The sequence below is a fragment of the Anser cygnoides genome, chromosome 3, assembly GCF_040182565.1.
Source record: "Anser cygnoides isolate HZ-2024a breed goose chromosome 3, Taihu_goose_T2T_genome, whole genome shotgun sequence".
In the NCBI taxonomy this organism is placed as follows: Eukaryota; Metazoa; Chordata; class Aves; order Anseriformes; family Anatidae; genus Anser; species Anser cygnoides.
In genome coordinates this window covers 48,432,868-48,453,960 of record NC_089875.1, presented here as the reverse complement: position 1 = coordinate 48,453,960, position 21,093 = coordinate 48,432,868, and the positions used below count along the sequence as shown (strand labels likewise).

The 21,093-nt window shown below is 39.0% G+C and overlaps 1 long non-coding RNA gene across 1 annotated transcript in view; it reads left to right on the top strand.

Moving 5' to 3' along the window:
- Positions 1-1,041: 1,041 nt before the first annotated feature.
- LOC125183215 (uncharacterized) overlaps positions 1,042-21,093 on the top strand; it is an 81,950-nt gene continuing 61,898 nt past the window's right edge. Inside the window, exon 1 of the long non-coding RNA XR_007164802.2 lies at positions 1,042-1,465. This is a non-coding gene — a long non-coding RNA (uncharacterized lncRNA). The remainder of the gene's footprint in view (positions 1,466-21,093) is intronic.

Below are 21,093 nucleotides of genomic sequence, written 5' to 3'. Positions count from 1 at the left end.
TTCTGGTGAGACTTTAGTTTAGGTAATCTTTCCATCTTCAAAACCCCACTTTGTCTGCTGAAAGTCCAAATAGGAACTAAAAAGATCAGTGATCTGGAAATGAAGGCTTTTAAGGGAAGACTAAAAAAAAAAAAAAAAAGGGGGCTGCAAGTTTCTGAAAAGACTTGAAGAGGCAGATAATGCTCATCTCCAGAAGTTTACTGAAAAGGAAAGTGCAGATTTTTTTTTGTGTTCACTGCCGACAAAGTAATGAGTTTACTTGTAAGTGGAGAAAATTTTAGGCCAGGCATCAAAATAATTTTGACCTGGAAAGATGACATAGGAATAGACTTCCTGGAGAGACTAGAAACATCATTAAGAAGGGGTGTAGTATCTATTAGGAACAATTTAGGCCTACTTAAACCCACAGGTCCGGGGAGTGAAATGAGAGACATCGTGATATCCCTTGTTTCCTTGTACCTAGTACAGCTTATGATAGACCGTGGAATATACACGACAGTTATCAGAGAGCTGTTGCTGACCATTATGTGATCCCTTTGAGGAAAGGAGTCAGAAAGACTTTCCCTTCACAGGCAAGACTGAGTGTAGCCAGTATATGTGATAGTCACTGTGGGTCCTCTAAATGTTTCTTTTTCTTCAAGTATATTTTGAGATGAGAAAGTGTCCCAAGATCACAGTATGCATTTCAAGCATAAAAACCTATATCTTAGATGACACTTGGTTTCTAATTTATTTTTTATTTTTTAGTGTTCTTGAGCATCTCCAAAAAGTCTTTTTCCATCTGTGTTCAAATAGAGAATATGCACATAATTTTTATGAATGTAATCTTAAACTCTTATTTTTTGTGATAGAATGTAAATTGCAATATTAATGCAGATAGGTTTCGTGAAGCTCTCTGACAACGGTGCCGTGTGTAATCCACTTTATGCTGTAACCTGTACTAAATGTAAGGAAAACAATGGACCAGATTAGGTGGATGCCCACCAGCAGAACAAACAGATTTATAGACATAAGTAGCAGCAGAGATATCAAAGGGAACAATAAGCTGTTACAGACAGGCATGGGAACTGGGGACAAAAAAAGAAGCCAAATTAGTAGGAGGAGGGTTTTTGAGAGGTGTCTGTAAAGAAACAATGGGCTGGAGTGGCCCAAGAAATGCAAACAGAGGAGGCAAATACGCATGCTGTATTCCAGTCCAGGCAAGAAGTGATCCAGCAAGCTCAGAACAAACAACTTGTCAGATTTGGAGAGAGATACTTGGTTACACTTTGTATAACGCAAAACTACTAAACATTCTAGACCTTCTATCCAGAAGATAAAGCTTCGCTTTAGAAAGACTGTTGTGTGCCACTAAGAGAGCTCTTTTGTCTGTGTTGTCACTGACACAGTAAGGACGAGATTCTAGGACACCTGAGATGGACTGAAATACTCCACAAGAGCTGAAGAATGACAGTGAAAAATACTGGTAAGTTAAAGATACTGAGGTTAATGTTGCAGTATATATAAAAATTAGAAGTCTTCAATGGCATGAGAAAAGGGAGTAAATAAATAAGGAGGAAATTATCTATACATATAATTACTTTCATTATGTGGCTCAGCAACACCTCTTCTAATAGAATATGTGAAAAACCTTGGGGTATCTGGGATTTTAAATAGCTTTTTCCATCACCATCAACTTATGGGCAGAGTTTCCTTGGGTTTAAAAAGGAAACAGGGCATAGCTGGATAAAGCAGACAGGCAAATGGACAATTTATCAAAATGTTATGCACTCAGCTAGATAAAAATTATTAATTTGTAACCGGTCTATTAAGAACTGTCAAGCCTCAAGTCAGGCTGGCAATTCTCAAGTTTGAGAATTCAATTTGTAGTCTACAGCATTAAATTAAAAAGTCCCCCTTTGTGTCAGTCTTCACTAATGTTTGTAGATATAACAGGGATGTCTGGCATCAGTGAGTCTGGTTTTTGTTTATTGCTCTTTTTGGCTTCAATGTGGTGCGAAGGAAGCAGAAATACAAAGAAGCCTCTTCTGCTTGAGATTTTTGATATTTGGGGAACATGCAGGGGTCTGTCTAAGCCTCCAGTCAGACTCAAAAGTTGAGCAGGTTAAAATCAGCTGCATCACAGACCTGTCCCTAGGCACTACTCTGTTCCCATCCAAAGACAAGATCTGAGGTGGTGATATGGGAATTCCTCTGCTGTTAGAAATCTCCAATGGCCAGGATGGTGGAAACAGAGACACAAAACTTTCGGTTAGTTACAAAGAGGTAGATAGGTCCTCCAAACCCAGTGACCAGAGACAGTTCCACAATTATCATGTACACTGGATAAGGAGGAGCATAAAGCGTGAAAGATGGAAGCCGTCTCCTGTGTGCTTTATTCAGGGGTCCTCTTGCAAACTGATGAGTCTTCAGTAAAGATTCAAGTAGTCACCGGGCTCATTAATTCCTCTTGTTTGGCTGGCAACAAGCGGTATACAAAGTAGGAGAAGCAATATCAACATTAGCCATGCATTTGTAAGGTCTAGAATTAGGTTGTAAAATTTTTAGGGTCCTTGCTGGGTAGTAATGACAAGTTTTAAATGTTTAATTAAAATAAGAAAAAGCTATTATGTTTGTAAACAGAAGCAGACAAACAAGGTGATAACAAATACTTAACTACATTATGCAAATTTTGTGTTAGATTTTGTTGGGAATCTAGGGGCATTCAACACCTAGTGGAAACAGAAGACTCTGATATGTGCAGGAATTACTCTTACCTTCGTAATACGGGGTCTATCCCCATCAGTACTTTGTAGAACTCTCCAAAATCTTTATTACCTTGCTGTTCTAAAAGTGACAGGCAGTGACAGCATAACAAGTTGTTAGCTATTACTTATTACTCATTGGAAGAAGTATCCATAGAGATTTTTTTTTTTTAAATAATACTAAAACTTGTTAGAATTGTCTTATATTTGTTCCGTGTTTTTGGTGGAAAAAATAATAACAGACTTTTCAAGGTAATGGCCACTTTTTTTTTTCTTTTTTTTTTTTCAATGTGTAACAATTAAATATTTGTAACTCGTATTAGTATTATCTACATAATAACCACCCTACATTGTTCTTACTGTATGATAATCTCCCCTTAAAATTTCATTGAGTTATGTGCATAAGCATGTGTGCACAGTCACAGAAACACATCTGCTACAAAAAAATTCTGCTGAGATCTCCACAGGCATTTGAACTGTTACTGACTCATGTTAAGAAGTTACATCCTTATCGATGCCAGGATGACTGTCTTGGACACTGCTATCTTACCTAAGGGACAGTGAGGGCAGTGGAGAGCAGTAGGCCTGTACATAAGCTTCTCTGCAGCCCTGAAGGAGTATTACAGCATCAGATGGGGCAGCTTGATTTCACCTATACAATGGCATCTGACACGTGTTGTTATCCACTGTACCCCCCAAATTTCTCCACAAAGACAGTGCAAACATTCCTGGAAAACATAAAATTGTTTTTTTTTTTTTTTTGGATCTAAGGGTGAAAACAAGAGGCCACGAGGAGCCACAGCCATTATTGGGCTGTTTGGAGGGGTTGGGACAGCAGGAATCTTTGGGTGCATGGCAAGTAGGTGCTACCATAAAGTCAGTCATGATCATGCTACTGTGGCTTGCAGGAGAGCAAACTACTGTCTCTTAGCTGCACTGCAGTCACCTGTACCTCCTGGTAGCTCTGGAGCAATGACATGTCTTGGGATCTGAAGTGAAAAGCATGTGTCTCCTACTGATAGCTTGCAGAGAGTTTGATGATAACACCACATCAGCAACACACTGGTTTAGTAATTACTGTATAACTTTACTCTTGTAAATGCTGATTCCTTATTACCTCTTCAGGTAAACTTTCTATTAATTTGTTAGACTTTATTCTGAGTGATGGTGATGAGATAGCTGACCATTTCTGGAAATAGATCATACCTTTATCACAGATAATGGCAATTGCCCTCCAGAGATAAAGAACATTAAGGACCAGATTCCCTGATAGAGGATATTGGTGCAACTCCACTGGTTTCAGTGAAGCTCTTCCAGTTTGAACCATCAGACTTGGTGCACGTTGGAGGGACATTGAGGAGAAAGGCAATTATTAATCTTAATTCTTGCAAAATTTCCTACATGTATATTCAATTTCTAGTCCTCACACAGACAAGACCGTTCTGTGTGGCAATGCCTTCCTATAAAATTTTAATTGAATATGCAAAATATCACCATATTTTTTTTTCTATTGGGCTATTACATATCTGATATGATATAGAGATATATAAATGCATGTATATAATAAATGAAGATGGACAGTGGCCATTAAAAATGTATTATCTAGTTATGGTTGAAGTTAACTTCAATTACATTCAAACAAAAATCATATTTAATATCAGGCTAGTTAAAATATGTAATGCAGTTTCCCAAAATAAACAGAGATCAAATCGACAGGAAATTCTGAATTAAGGCTTTCTCTCAGCCTTTGGAAATCAGTTTCTCTTTTATATACAAAATTCAATATTAGTTTGAAAAGAAAAATTACATAGCAACCACAACTGAGACCATATTCTACTTTTCTACGCAATGCATTCTTATAGTTACATGATTGTGATTCATCATTCCTGAAGAAATGCAGTCTTAACAATTATATTCTTACAGAGTCTTTCAAATCTGTGTATGTAAAAATACTAAAAATAATTAGCCAAAGAAATAGCTGTATCCAAATAATCCCATGATGGATAATAAAGCACAAAGTGGCTGGTGAAATCATAAGACTAATTTCAGAATTCCTTTCACAATGATTGAAAAACACAATGCTAATTTACATTTATTCTCTGAAATGTAACAAAGACTTTATTTTAGACAAGATGGATGACATTCTAAAAATCATTCCTCATCTATCCATAGTAAACTCTCTACCTCTGAGACTCTGGATGAATATTACTGTAAATTTAAACAGGAGCCAAACCATGGCAAAAGTTAGCAATTTTGCAGTGCCCATCACAAAATGATCTTTCTTTTTTTTTTTTTTTTTTTGCAGACCATCTGGTAATGACGGTAAATAAATACTTAATTTCTATTGCTCAATTTCATTCTAATGGGATGATATCGTAAACCTCACATGGACAACATGGGTCATGGACCTTTAGCAAATACTGCTCAATGTCCATCTGTCCTTTTGAAAGATTAAAGAAGTGACAGGAAGGACTAAGAAGCCAAGTCTGGATGGGAAGTGGAAGCTCTGGGGAGACCTTGCAGGGGACACTTCATTGTGATCCAATGAAAAGGCTATAAAGTGGTGTTAGCAAAGTGTAAGGAGCTGCCAGACAGGGCTTGAAGAGTTGTTGCAGAATAAGATCAAGGAGGTTTAAAACTGGAGGGCCAAGAATGGAGGGTAAGCAAGAGGCTTACTGTGTCTTACTTCCATAAGCAAGGGAAGAAGGCACAGGCTCTAACAGCTCAAGAGACTATTAGAGCTGTGCTCATCTGTAGAGTGGCCTCTGAACAAATCAGTCCATCAGCAATGGTCTATGGGCCAGTAGACCTATAAGTCCTTGTTTACTCCCTGGAGTGAGAAATGATTATCAGACCTGAGCAACTGCTAAGGATAAGTGGAAAAGTACTTAGGGAGATGTGATATTTATCAGAAAACTCACTGTCCAGGACTAGTATGATATTGAGAGCACTGCTACTTGAGAACTGGAAGTTGTTTGAAGTATCGAGGGGCCCCCTAAGTGGGAGTTTGAGGGTGATCTACCACATTAAACTGCAGCAATAAAATGATTTTGAAGACTATACACTTGTAACCTAGGAATCAAATAGAAGCCATTGTAGATAAATAAATAAGAAACTACTTTCAAACTTTTTCTGTTTTAACCCATATGAGAGAATCAATTCACCATTTTGCTCACATTGAATTGGAATGTCAATAGCAGGTGGTAGGAAATGCAGATTTTTTTTTTTTTATAAGCTCAGTGTATGAAACTACAATTTCAAGCACATTTTTTTTTCCCCATGCAGTCTCAGAAATTATGAGTGTTTCAGAAATTAGGGTTTAGAGAATGATGAAACATTTGATGTGTGTACAGCCTACTGACAAAGGGAAAAAGTAACCCATTTTAATGATTTTTCCTGAAGACTGGAAATTGAAAGTAATATTTTAAAGAAAGGGCTCAATTAGACTAAAATGAACATGGAGTGGAGTAACATATAGTTGTACAAAACCCCAGACTTAACCATGCCCCTTATAGCTCATTTCCTCAATAGCACGGATAAGTGCATTATCCCTCAGTAACTCATTATGTTTTCTACCTCCCTCTGTTCTTCTGCATCTTGAGAGTCATTACTTAAGTTCTGCTATGCTGATAGACACTGAGATACATTGTAGGTATGGTGGCAGGAGGTTACTAATTGCACAGCTGATATTCTGGCTATCCTGTGAGGAGAATAACTGGCTAGAAGGAAGCCAGTAACAGAAATGCAAAGAGAAACTGTTTCGTCTATGATGAGAACCCACCAGAAAACAGAGAGGGAGAGAGATCCTCCTCCCTTGGACAAGTGACTTTTAGAAGTTGAGTAAGGCTTTGAGAGACCCTTGATCTTCTTCTCTGAATGTGCTGCTAATGGACATGGGCTATGCTTGTAGCACTCCAAGCCTGATGCTTGCAAATCAGAATTAAACTATGAACCACGGCAAAGAGCAGGTGAAATGTTTCACTGTTCATAATATTATGGTTGCTTTCTTTACCTCAGTTGTCAGAAAGGCAACATAGCATGTGATCTTGCAGAGGCCGTAAAGTGGAAGAGCTATATGAATTCTAACTGGGAAAACACGTAAATATTGAAGCCATATGGGCACCAGTCTAGTTCATGATTTTAAAACAGTTTTCTTTGAATAGCCAAGAGAGAGAGATGATTTTGCCCCTCCTTTAATAAAGCAAAAGGAATAGGGTACAAGGTCTTTTTTTTTTTTTCTTTTTTTCTTTAACAAGGGAAAAAATAAAAGATAGAAAATGTGAGAATCTGTGAAAAAAATCATACAGTAGATAGTGACATTGCTATTGTGCTGGCTCCCACACCAAGTAAGGTTCAATGTAGTCTTTGACAAGACAAGCAAGATGAATTCTCTGGGGAGTGGAACAGAAATAATAGGCCAAACCATCTATATCTAGCTTTGGATATAACAAAAGAACATCAGCAAATTCTGCTTACATGGATCTCATGAGAGTGCTTTGAATTTAGGGTTATACCTTTTGGGAGACATCTTTAGAATACGACAGTTGTCTCTTATCTGATGGATAAAATAGGTAGACAGTACAGGGAGCACTTGGCAGTGCATATTGCTGATGTTAGCATTTTGGACACTTCCTGAAGCATGCAGGGTGCAATGAAGTGCACAGTTCTCTGGAGAACACATCACTCCCTTTAAAAGACTGGATCTACAACAAGCCTTACAGGAGGAAGGAAGAAGTATATGACCTGGGAACAGTATGAATGGTGATTCTAGCTGGCAAAGAACTGTCCCTAGTACCAGAACCCATGGCTGGTCCGTCCTAAATCTGGCAGGCTATTATAGAAAATGTACTCCTTTGTTTTCAGGATAAGTTGTTTCATCAAGGCATCAACCTGTCAAAAGAAACAATAGGCAAAGTAAAATAGACTCCTGAGATTGCTTTCATAATCCAACTGATAAGAGCTCCAACTGATACTGCATGCAGGGGATTTCACTGACTGTTATCCATTCAGTTTCTGCTTCTGTGTGACCTTCGAGATGGCTACTAGAACTGCTCTGACTCAGGAATATGGATGGGAAAAGCACTCATCCCCAAAGAGCATCCTATTTTAGCTCACAACTTGCCCTGCTTTCTGTAGTGCACAGAGCTAGATAAAAGCACAGGAATTTTCTTAAAGAAAATGCAAATTCTACTAGAGACATACAAAGGAGTGAGATTTTTAAGGGAGCCTGGGTGCAAATTAATCATATAGGGCAACCAGGAACCGAATGGTAAAGTATTAAGGTTTGGAAGGAGAGTGAAGGGGACTGGTTACAGCACTCTGATGGAGACAGAAAAGCTGGGGGAAACAAAACTTTTGTTCCAGACTGAAGACTGACAGAAATCTTAGGGGCTTGTGAAAGGAAGGGAATCAGGAAATGAGTAGTCTCAAGAGGACTAAAGATGTGACATGCCATCTGTGGGAGATGGCTGTGATACATAAAAACAGCCCTATAAATATGAGAACTAAGCTGAGGTGCCGGAGCTGGTTTGGGGTGAGATTCATCATCTACACCAGCATGAAAACAATATAGAATTAAATTTGGGGTGATGGAGAAAACATAATGGTGTTAGTAAGTTGATAAAGGTGGAGGAAGAAAATATTGTGAAAGGAAAGGTCTGCCCATAGTGAGCACAACAGTTTCATTAAGACTATGAATGTCAGCCATTATTTATTTATGTATATAATTTGCTAAAGGGTAAATCCAGACAAGACAAGGACTTCATGTTACCAGCACTGGTACATTAATTGAAATATTTTGTTTTGCTTCTGGTTGCAGTCTGGATGATGTGACAGAGAGCTGTATGCTTGTGCCAGGATGTTTGATGGGCTATTGAATTAGCTCAGCATTACAAGACAACAGCATCCCAGCCTACTTAAATCTTTTTCCCCTCCTTCAGGACTTCCTTTTACATCTGTCTGAATCTGCTCTTGCTCAAGGTATTGACACAGAAAAGCAAGTTTTGCCAAGGTTATTTCCTTATGCCTAATAAATTCTACAACCTCTAAATATCCTGGTACATAGGTGAGTTTTCTTCTGATTTAAAAAGAAAGAAGCATTTCAAGAGCAAGGTCTTCTTGTTTTTTGTGATATTAATTTCTTTCCCAGTGTAAATCTTACAGCTATCAGCTCTCTCCCACATAACACTAAGCGCCATCAAAACAGCTGAAGCCAGTAAATCTTAGAGGACTCAGTATCTGCTACTGTATTTTGCACCTGAAGGTCTAAGTACAGAGGTCTGGGAATTTCTCAAAGAAAGGAATTTTATTTGAGAAGTGCTCATTCAGGGAATGAGTACATAAGTACTGAAAAGGCATCCCTGTCTGCCCCAGAATCATTATTGTCATAGTTGACCTCTTTGGGAAAGGGTTTGTTCCTCTTTTAAGCTTCATCTTGGCCAGTTCGGTTGTAGACCAGCTGATTGTATGATGTTCTCATTCAAAGTATGTGAGTTCTCCAGTTTTGAGATCTTTGGTTGGCGAAAAGTTTTCATCCAGGTCTATATCACAGTACAAATTAATGGGCTTTGAAACCTACAACTGCTCTGCTTTGTCAGCAAAGGTAGTTACAAGTTCTGTAACCTTCATATACAGACAAGATCACTCTTTGGCATCCATGATCCCTATAATACTAAAATTTTCTATACTTTCTTAAGTGCTGGAAAACACTCTTTTTTTTTTTTTCCACACCCACATTTGCAATATTGCAAGGTGAGACTCTACCAGTCAGATCAACTGCTAATATAAGTGTAGGGTTGTTCAGCTTTAATGAAGTAATTCTGATCCTACTGGGGATTTGACTTCCAAGTCCATGTGGATACTAGTGTTTTCTGCAGGAAACTAACTTCTGACAAAGTACAAAGTAAAAGTACTTATTTGTCAGCTAACAGACTGTCCTTGTTTTCGAACTGATGGACACTGAGGTCTCTCATCAGTACCCCAAATACTGGAGTTTGCTGATGGGAAAACCAAGATAAGAAAGAAAAGTAGCTGTAGGGTGAGAGGGTGCATACATAAAGAAGTGTTCCTGTGAGGAAGGCCTAAGGCATGTACCCAACTGGAGTGATATCCTGCCTCAAATTAAATTAGTGGTAAAGCTTACTTTGTTTTCAGCACGATATGGCTTCCATCCCTGCCTTTTATATATAATCCATCTCAATCTTCGCTATGCATTTTAATGTTAGTTTTATGTTCAAAGAATATATAGCCACAATATATATACATGTTTTTCAGCCTAGCCCTACAGACTGTAAACAAACCATTCTGTTAAATATATGAAGGAATATAAGGAGACAACGTATCACAGGAAAGTGATGATAAAATTACAGATTTAATATTACAAATTAGGTAGACAATCATATTAACATTTCTACCGCATTCTTGCCTATAAGATAAACAAACAAGCAAACAGAAACCTACAGAACTCTGGTTATTACTGATTAAAATAGCATATTCTGCAAAAAAAAATCAGTGTGTGGACTGGAATCAATGAATAATATTAAGAGAGGATTGTGATTCTGAAAATCCTGTGCATAACAGTGAGATTGTTCCCTCAACAGTGAACACTGCCAGCTGGAGAATGAGAAGATTCAGACACAGAAAAAAAAATTAGAATTTACAGAATACACTAAAAGCAAAGTTTTCCAGAGAGCAATGACAATTAATGAAGATTAGAACCAGTTTTGGGTCTTGCTACCATACTTCTTAGTACATTTTTGGGAGAGATTGTTGACCATGAGCCATAAGACATTTCCTATGACATTTTCATTGAAACCTATCCAGTGCTACAGAGTGTGAGTGGACACCCAGATCTAATGCTGCAGATCAAAGAATTGGGCTAAAAAAAACTTGAGAGACAATGAAGGACCCTACTTTTAAGGAAGCTCCTTTATTTAAGTGGGGTGTTATGGGCTCCAGTTTCTATTACTGGTGAGAAGTAGAAATCACAGCAGAGAAAGACATGGGTGGATGAGTTGGCCCCTTTACTGTCAGCTGTGATTTTCCTCAAAAGATCTTATCCGGCAGCCAAATTCAGACAGTTCAACATCAGTAGGGGTCAGCAAATTATGGGTTTGGTTAGGAAAAGCAATAAGCATCAATATGCGAAGAGAAGAACAATCTGAATGATTACTTGTCTACTTTGGTTAAAAGGGAGTGCAGCAGAAAGGAAAGAAACCTATTGGAGATTGTTTCTTTATGTTGTCTTGTTTCTCTTCTCTCTTTTTGTCCTTTCCCAAATAACAAGCCATTTCAACAAGCCTGTTTGATTCACTGCTTGTGAGTAGGGGATATATTGCTCACTAGCTGTTCTGACAGTCTTATTTGGTTTCTCCCTGGTTTTGGATGATGTCTCAAGATGATGTTAAAAGAGGGCATCTGAATGCAGAACCTGGTCCTCGCTGCTGCCAGTCAGGGTTTGGCAGAAGAGTTACCCAAAGAAGTGGTATACATTAAATAAAGTTGTCTTGAATGTGCCAGCCAGCTCTACTAAAAATCCTATTAGAAATCCATCAAATATCTTTAAATCCAAAGAATCTGTTACACACTATCCAAATACACAGGAAAGCATTCACCTATTGTAATGCAATCACTTCTGGGGTGCAATGGGAGAGCTGTAACCATTTAAAGCTACAGGAGGAGGTAATATATCAAGAGCACACAGCTGATTCCTCTCATTTTCTACACAATACTATGCCAAAATTTCTGCAGCTAAGCAAATAATATCAGAAAACATTGTATGGCATCTCTTTCATGTGGGTGGCAAGAAGCAGCATAGCATAAGGGTTATTATAAATATTATGAATCTATTTGAAAAAGAACTCCTTTGCATTCATGTTCTGAAGCATATCAAATTAATATGACTATTTTTATTATTATTATTTTAAAAATACCTTTCCAGCATCTTGCAAAATAACCAAGAAATTAATTTTTCTCATTTTGTAGCATTTGTCATACTTTGAATTCTGCAGGCATTTTATTAGAAATAACCCTGTAAATACTGACAGGGCTGAGTTAAGACTTTGTGGAAGGAGAGTTTCCAGTTACAGGCTTAAGAAACCTTGTGTTGGTTTCACATAGGTTTTCTGGAGTGGTCCCACTGGGCTCATTTCACAGGGGGTTGCATTTTCATCCACAGACTTCAGTAAAAAATCCATTCAAAAATAAATTTAATTCCATAAAAAATCAATTTTTTTAGCGTTCTGCCATTAACACATAGCCCCTGAAAGCCCAGTTCTACATTTGACTTACAAGGACCTCCTAGGTTTTATCTTAGAGGCCTTTTAATGCCCTCACCATAGCTCTTGTCCCAGCTGACATATTCCTATGAATGACTGTGGTCCCTGTCCCCACCTGACACCATGGGGTGGGAAGGACTGCTTGGCCTCACCACAGGGCTTCCTTATTTACTTCCCTCTTCTCCATAGGAAAAACAAAAATGGGTCCTGCTGCAGAGCTACTTGAGTTATCACTCTTTGAAATATCCCTCTGAGGTGGAAATGTTATTTTGGGGTGTTTCCCTGGTTCTCCACTATGCTAGAGTCAGGTAACATTCAGCCACTGAATCCCGAGTTTTCTGTTGCAAATCTGTAACTACGAGTATCCCAGACTCTGGCATTTACATGTAGTTAAAGGGCAGTGATAAAAACAGTTAGCAGTGTAACTGAGATCATAGCACTGTCTTCCATGCACCCTGTGCAAATAAATGCCTGGCTGGGGAAAGAAAAATGTTATTGTAGTGGAATTGGTTCGGAACATCTTTCTTGATTAACATTCAGGTATTCAACATTTAGGTAAAGTAGCCACTTGTCCTCTGAAAGCAATGTGCTCTCATTTAAGACATTTATCAGTGATACTGGAGTTCAGTGTGTTTTCTAGAAGCCATGAAAACAGCCCCAGCTCTGAACTGAATGGCTGCTTTTGTCTCCTTTAGGAGCAGAAAGATTTTCCTTATCCAGGGGAAGAAAGAAGTCTTTTCAGAGAACGAGACTTTGTGCCAGGTTCTCTGCTAGGCATCACGGGCTGTTATCTGGAGAGGCCAGATAGCATCCGTGACTTAGCAGGATGTAGCATCCTCTTTGTTTCTCAACCCCTCCGTTCCCTTCCACCATCTGCTCCTAACGCCTCTGACAGTCCCTGTTTAGCACCCCTGCCCTAGTAAAGCCCTGCTCTGCAGGCAAGGGAGGAAAATCTGAACTCTCTCTCAAGTCCAACAAAATTGCTTATTAATCAACCAGACAGTTCATGGCTGTGAAACATAAGGGCCCTCCTCCTGGGTGGAGAGCATGCTGCTTCCGAGGGAGCTCACTTCCACCACCTGCCCCACGAAATCCAGGAAACAGGACACTGGGAAGCAAATTCAGCACAGATGTATGACTTATGAAAGTCTGTTGCCTTCAGGGAGTATTTGTGCTACATTTTGCCTCAGGGGTTTAAACCACAGACAGTTTTTCCTTCTTCCCCATTACCACTTTGATGTAGATGTCAGTAGACACACACAATGCCACCTAACTCAGATTTCAGCATGATTGTCAGTGGAGTTGCAGTGTTTTGTCATTTGTTATTTGGTTGTTTGCTTCAGCAAGGAAATAGTTTACATGGTACACATGAGCCAGGTAACCATTACATATACTGTGTTGTATTACTGGATTGATCAAACTGTGTGACAAAGGTTGTCTCTCTACATTTGGGAAAGACACAGGGCTCTACCTGACCAGAAAATACTCCTGATGGTACTTTGGGCAGTAGGTGGGAGAAGCTAATGGGACTGAAACAACACAAAACCTCAATAATTTAAAACTTCTGTAAGACGTCTTCTGGAAAAGTATTTCTAAATGACTTCTTACTCCATGCTTAAAGGGACCAGAAAACATCACCCATAGCAATGTCACACTGTCGTGGTCAGTATGTCTGTGGATTTGATATGTCAGAGTGTAAAACATCTTTGTTGACTAATGCTAGTTTGGAAGAAGAATAGAGGAGACTGCAGTACATTTCCTTTCTCAGGACATCTATTCAAGCAGTCAGAAGCATCCAGCAGACAGGCCCTTCTCGGTGAGTACAATAGGAATGGCTCCAGGCTGTGCTCATTTACACCACCACATCTGACACTCCACTCATTTACCAAGTGCAAAGTATTTTTAAAAAAATATAGGAGTAAATAAGACATTCTTCCACGTACATATCCTGAAAAGTACAAAAAACAAACAGCATATGGAAATGTTAATAATGCTATTCAATGCACTTCTGGGAGGAGTTCAGATACGGCAGTGCTTAATACGCCACAAGTACTTGAGTAAATTGTACCTTGACAATTAAATCTAAGAAAATGTAAAAGGAAGATTTTTTTTTTTTTTGAAACAGTCTGAACACATGTTGTGTTTTCTTTGGTTAGCACCTACTGAATTAAAATATGTGGAAATCATCTGGGGGGTACTATTTTTCTGTTATAGATTAAGCCCCCAGTCACGTTTCTTTCCAGCCCATAAAACCAGTCTGAAACATTTTTCTTTTCTGTTGTCATTTTATCCAAGATCTATCAAGAATATTGAGTTCTATCTTTGTTTTTGCTGAAGAATTGGTGAAGTAGAAAAAGCATGTTCTTTAAATGCAGGCATAAGCATATCTTGTCTTTTTACAGCTCTTAATGGCACAGCATGACCTCTGTTGAAAATCTACCAAAGCCAATAGAGTAATATTAAGGACTGTTTCTAAGTCATGTTCTGAAGCTGCTGGTAAATAAAAAGCTAGATCCATATTTTTTCATTGTTTTAAGTTAACCACCTTGTTGTAGGTTGAGGGAAGGAACACTCCTCTTGCACATTTTCATACAGCTTCCTATGAGCAAAGAAACATCAGAGTTTGGCAAAAACTCTTCCTGGCATCTCAGAATAGGAATGTTGCAAGGCTGCTGGTGACCTCCATCAGACAGAGTGACTCACCTTGTCTTTTTCTCTCCCAGGAGTAGCTGGGAGCCAGAAACCAGACTGTTTGGTTTCATGGTCTGCAGATGGGGCACCTGGCCACACAACTCACCCTTTTCAATGCCTGTGACAATTTAGCTCATACTGAATACACACCAGGAATGCACATTGTCTCTTGTTCTAAAATAAGCATTCGCAGGAAAACAAGATAAATGGACACAATCTATGTGCCTGGGACACATTGTGCCTCCATCTTTGAGATGTTTTTTGTATGATGTATGACTGACTGGCAAGCAAGGCAGCACATTTTTCAGAAAAGAATAAAGAAACTACAAAATGAGTTTAACTTCCAAAGTTTTCATAATAACAGTCTTATGGGTGTGGGGGGAAAGGGTGACATTACAGTTCCAGAAATGTGGGGAGTGGCATATTGCCTGAAATAACTCTAAGGGGCAGCAGAACAAGAGTGAACTTTCAGCATCTGAGATTTATGTGTCAAAAATGTCTGAGCCCTTGTACATGTTTTATGAGAGCTAAAATAGAAAGTACAGTCCCTATGTCTCAGGTGGTGAACAAGCTATTCTTCTATAAGATTTAGCTCTTAGCAGACATTCCTGAAATTCCTTAAACCCTTGAAATTATGAATGATTGCTCCAGAGGGGTGTGAAGTCTATATCTGGACTTCAGGCCGAATTCATGTCATTGGCTATAATTGCAATGGAATTTTTGGTGCCAGAGAGATCATAGGAAGCCATGGGGAAAAAGAAGAGGAAACGAAAGAAAAAGGCAGTTGTATATTGAAGCATAGTTGTTTAATAAACATACATTCCCAATAAATAAGACTGGGAACCTCTTCAGCTGCACTGTGCCAACGTGGGTAGCCCTGCATTTACGCATGGAGTCTTGGCAGTATGGATGTTTGACTCACTAAATATACTGTATAAACGCTGTGATCTGTTGAAAGTGCCAAGCTGAGAGGCAGATTTTGTCAGCTTTGTTCCCAATGAATAGGACTGTGCTCTGCAAGCAGTACCTTGAGAAGAAAACTGCTACACAATGGAGGAAGGTTGTCAGTGCTGACCAAAATAAGTATGTTTTACTTCTTTGAACTGATAATGTGGGCAGAGCTTCCTTAGAAGGAGGAGGTTTTTCAATGGTCTTTGAAGACTCTTGCGTTTTCATTTGTTTCCAATGTCTGTCTCATTTTAAGCAAGCAGCTGTTTGATGCTAATCTTATGCAGCCATATTCTTAAACACCCCGTATGCAACACTTGTCGCAAACATGGCTACAAGCAGAGCACATGACTTTGCAGAGACTCATTTTTAGAGCAGGACGGTACTAAAGAAGCTGTTCTTTCAGCTACATATGTGGGCTCAAGGACAGAATATTCAGGCTCAAAAATGGAGGGGAGGGGGGGCTCGATTAGTATCTCCAGAAAGCCTAATGTACATTGCACCCATTTATGGCAAGTTTCCCCGTAATTAAACAAGAAATCTTTTCCACAGGTTTTTTTGTTTGTTTTGTTTTGTTTTGTTTTTCAAGCTCTTCTGTAGAATTTTATGGAGAATTAGATATGCAGATCATCATTTTAAATATCAATTTGAGTTCTAATTTTAAAAACACAATGTTTATTTTAGCTCTATTAAGATCTATAGGACTTTTCCTTAGGACTCCTTATCTCTGGAAAATATGGAGGAATTAACTAAAGGAATGGGGAGTCTGAGTTAAAAAATTCTTGTGTTGCTGGTTCACCTGAGGGGCAGAAGTGGAGGGGGCAGGGGTTCACCCAGTCTGAGTGACTTCTTCACAACTATGAGTGACCTCTGGTCAGGATGTTAGGATGACTTTCTGGCCATACTTCAGAAAGGATGGAAGGCAGTTAATGAACATCATTTCTTTGTCCTTAATGTGATACATGAAAAGAAAACAAATTCATGTATCATCTTCCTAGGTTCCAGATGGAGTTGAGAATGCATTGCCTACTTCATCTCTTCTCATTCCATGGGATCCCAAAGTCTAGCTTGGGTCTAGCAAATGCTATTGTCAGATTGGTGCGAAGTCATTTTATTTTCCTGATCTGCACATTAGATTTCTTCATCTGTGCTCTTTCAGACAGCAACTTTTTCTAACATGGCTTTAAAATATGGTAGCGTCTCCTCTTGTCTGTAGTAGCAGATCAGCAAAGGAAATCCCTCAATTAATCCACTCACTCCTGTGTGCAGGCACACAAACACATTTGGGGCCTTTCCTGACTGTGACTCTAGCTGTGTAAAAACGGAGGCTTTTCTTGCATATAGAAGTGTAACTTATTCTTAGATTTGAGGGCCTAGTAGATTTCCTTAATATGCAAAGAGCAAACATTGCTAGTATCGTTATGAATCACTATTCCTGATGAGTCTAATTCTTTTTAGTACCATTACAGCAGATGCTCACAAATCTATCCTCAGTGGCCAAATCAATCTTCCCAGCCCCCTCATAAATATTACAGTAAGAATACTGGATATTGTTACAGCATCTTCTGGCCTTGGCAGAAGATAGAGCTGCTCCTTTGGGTTAGCTTTCCAGACTGCTTACCTGCAAAGCCTATGGGGACACCAGGTACAGATCCCTTGCTGAAAATTGCTGTTATACAAGCAAATATTTGGAGTGGCAGCATATTTCCCTGTTAATAGGCTTCAATTCAGTATTTTTCTCTCTGTGGCTATGTCATTTCTTTCAGCTTCATCCATCTTCAAGTATGTGGTCAATTATAAACTCTGGGGGCTTCTAGCATGGGGAATTTCTCAGAATACAAAGCAAATGAACAAACAGACATTCCCTGAAAGACCCTGGATAATACAAAGCCTAGTGAAATAAAATATGTGGGTTGCTCAAAACAGTATATCTTTAAAAGCAGTCAGTTTCCTAATTTCCCAATCCAGGTGTATGATCTGCAAATAGATTTCTCCTCTCCTTTTTGTTTCTTTTTCTGTCACCCATCTCTTCCCTTCATTTTCTAGCCATCATCAGTGGGTCTCCTTGCAGGATCATTCCCATTTTCCTGTCTCCTCCCAGAAATCCTAACTTCTATGGTTTTGTTCTATGCATACTATATCACAGAGAGAGAAAAAAAAAAAAAAAAAAAAAAAGGATTTCCAATAAACTTGTAGGTTCCTGGCCTTAGTTCCTACCCTCCTTGTAATTCTACTGAACACCTGTTTGATCTCATTTTTCTCCTGGTCTTACATTACCCTTTTTTTTTTTTTTTTTTTTTTTTAAGCTGTGAGAGTCAAGAAGACTTACAGGAACTAAGGGTTGAGACTTGTCTAGGAATGAGCCTATGGACAGAGGGCAGCTATATGAAAAGAGTTTCAGCTCCAGAATTTTGTCATCCTTTGTTGGTGAGGCTGGAAAAGGGTGGGACAGAAAAAAACGTGGAGTCATTTGCCTTGGACTATGCAGCTGCAATGTGGCTGATTCAAGCCCTGATCTCAAGTCACAGTCTGTTGTTTCCTATGATTAGACAGAACTGCCTCTCCTACAGTTGGGGATAAAACAGATGGATGAAATGTTGCTTTTCAGGTCAATTTTTGCTTTGTATCTTCCATGTTCTTGTATTCTTAAATGTTTTTCAAAGCTGTCTGAAGCTTTAGATTGGGTGGTTTCTGGCATGGTGTTTGAATATGATTGAAATCTAGCTAATAAATATAGTAAGATTCTGAACCAGTTGAGTTATTCTTAGGAGTTGCTCATGTTTAACTATAATTCCATTTATAGAATACATGTGAGGATTAACGGCTCAGAAGAAGCGTGTATGTTTTGAGATAACAGTATGTTTTAGGTCCCACAGCTGCTGCTGGGAGATTTCCTCCCTTGATATCTTTTTGTTTCTCTATGTTTTCTTTCAGTAGAAAGAGGACCTTTGCTGGTGCCAATACTGTTTTCAGAAAGTAATCTTATCCTGTGTCCTCCTACAGGCTGAAAGCACTGCACATATACACAGGCATGACACTATGTGCAGCAAAAAAGCATTTGCTTATTCCTTTTATATATCTTTAACAAGAAGAAACATAATTAATTGGAAAGCAAAGCATGGATCCAAAGGAGACCAATTACTGCCCTCTGTTTAAATTAGTGTGTGCCAAGGACCATACAACTGAACAATCTATCCAGTTTAAGATGTGGCATAGCTGAATGGATGCACAGCACACCTGTCCCAGTGGGTTTCACAAGGACCACTGTAAGTGCCAGCGACCTTGGTCAAATCTCTCTCTGCCATAGCCGAATACATTTAAATTGCTACTGTCCAATGATCTTGCACTTAGGCAGAGGGATGATTCACTCATATAACAATGTAAAAACATTGAGAGTTACCAGGGCAAAGGTAATATTTTAATTATGTTAAACCAGGGTGTTCATCATTAACTGAACATCTTTCTTGATTATGTCACACCATCATGACACAGCAACCTGGTAGTGGAGAGCAGAGGATCCAATCTGATTAAGTTTGGGTAGGTCTTATACTGCTGCATACATTCCCTTTCTTCCCCATTCTACTGCTAAGCAAATAGCCTGGTGAATTTTCCAAGGACTATAGTCTTCCTTTGGAAAATGAATCCTTTCTTGTTCCCAAGTGTTTCTCTGGGATTGGATGGACAGTGTTGTAAGGAATACTAGGTGAGACACTAAAACTTTCACTGGGCATGTTGTACTACAAACAAGAGAGAAACTAAGGCTCATTTCACATGAACATCACACTTTCCATGCTTACACCAGTCTTTTGAAATAGGAAAATTAAAATACTGTCATAATACCTCTCAAAAATGTACCTAGTTAAAAATATCCTCGCTTAGAAATTCTTTCCACCCATCACAAACATTGTGGTTTGAAGGCAGGAGTTTCCAATGAGGATTTTCCATCTATTACTTTAGACATCTGCTAGAATTTTTACCACTGTCAGTATGGAATCTTTACTGTTGTAATGCAATGGAATTTTACTAATACCTTTTTCTTTTTTTTTTTTTTAATTATTTTTTATTTTATTTTTACCAGAGGCCTGAAAAGATTCACAGCTTCCGAGTTAAATGGGTAGGCTCCTTATGAAGTATAAAGAAACTATTCTCTAAGAATTAGATCCAGAAAAGGCAGTATACCAAGTGGGGAGCAAAACTTGTGACAGGCAATAAGAAAAAAGGCAGGAATGATGAAAAGGAGGCAATGGTGGTGCCTTTCTCCTCATGAAAAGCTCCAACCACCAGCATATAGTGAGCTAGGTGTAATTTCATTCTTTCCTGTTTTAGCTCTGCTGCTTCACATGGAATAACTTAACATTCACTGGGCCAGAGAAAAACTGCTTGCTATTACTTCTTCACAGGTATGATCTAACTTCCAGCCTTTGCACCTGTGAAAAGTGCAATGTCACAGTGAGCATCCATGAGACCACAGGTCACAGGCGTACTCACAAACCACTACCATATGGAAAATCATATCTTCTCAGAGGAGAGAATGAAGCCAATCTCCAACCTGGAAGAATACGTTAACCATCAGTCATCACTACCCAGTCAGTCTTCACATCATATTTCTGACAAAAAGGCATGGTTTCTTGGTTTCTGACGCAGTGTTTAGTCACAGACTTCCAGGAGAAGGCTCAGAGTTGTAGTCCAGCGTGGAGAGAGGCAGCACGCGGCAGGAGCTCTGCTAGGAGCTCTGCAAGGCTGATTCCTGACTTGGGCCAAGCATACAAGAGCAATGGAGCATACTTGCCTGCCTGTGAGCATGTACATGCAACTGCACAAACGGAAAAAAATAAGGCAAACGAGCTCGTAACTGTATATCCAGGGCTACAGCAACTTTGTTGTAAAGATTGGAGAAACCTCCCTAGGCACCTCTAGTCAGCTTAACTGAGGTTTTAAGGATTTCACGTTTAGACTGAGCCATGCACAACTGCGTGTTAGGCTCCTAAGTCTTATCCAAATCTCTTTATGAATGCAGACCAAAGGTTTTCCATGATCTACAACACAAAGCTAACTACTCTCAAGAGGACCGATCCATGGCAGCAGTGAGGGTGAAATGTTTCAGGTGGTGTTATCAGGCACAGGATAAAGCTACCTGAACTAAAGCAGCCTGACAGAATGTCCATTTCAAGGAAGCCATCTGTCAATCATAAAGAAACTGGGATTACAAATCAATATTTCTCTACTAATTTCTTGAATAGGAGAGCTGAATTAAGACTGGAAATTAGTCTGTGGAAAACTCTTTTCGGATACCACCAGGGTTATGAGATGGTGTAGGACACTCCAAATCCTACAGCATAATTCACACAAGTAAATATGGTCTTGTTGTACCTTATCTTTCTAAAGAAGCGCAACCAATCAAATGTACTTCACTAGATATGTAAGTAATTTCACTG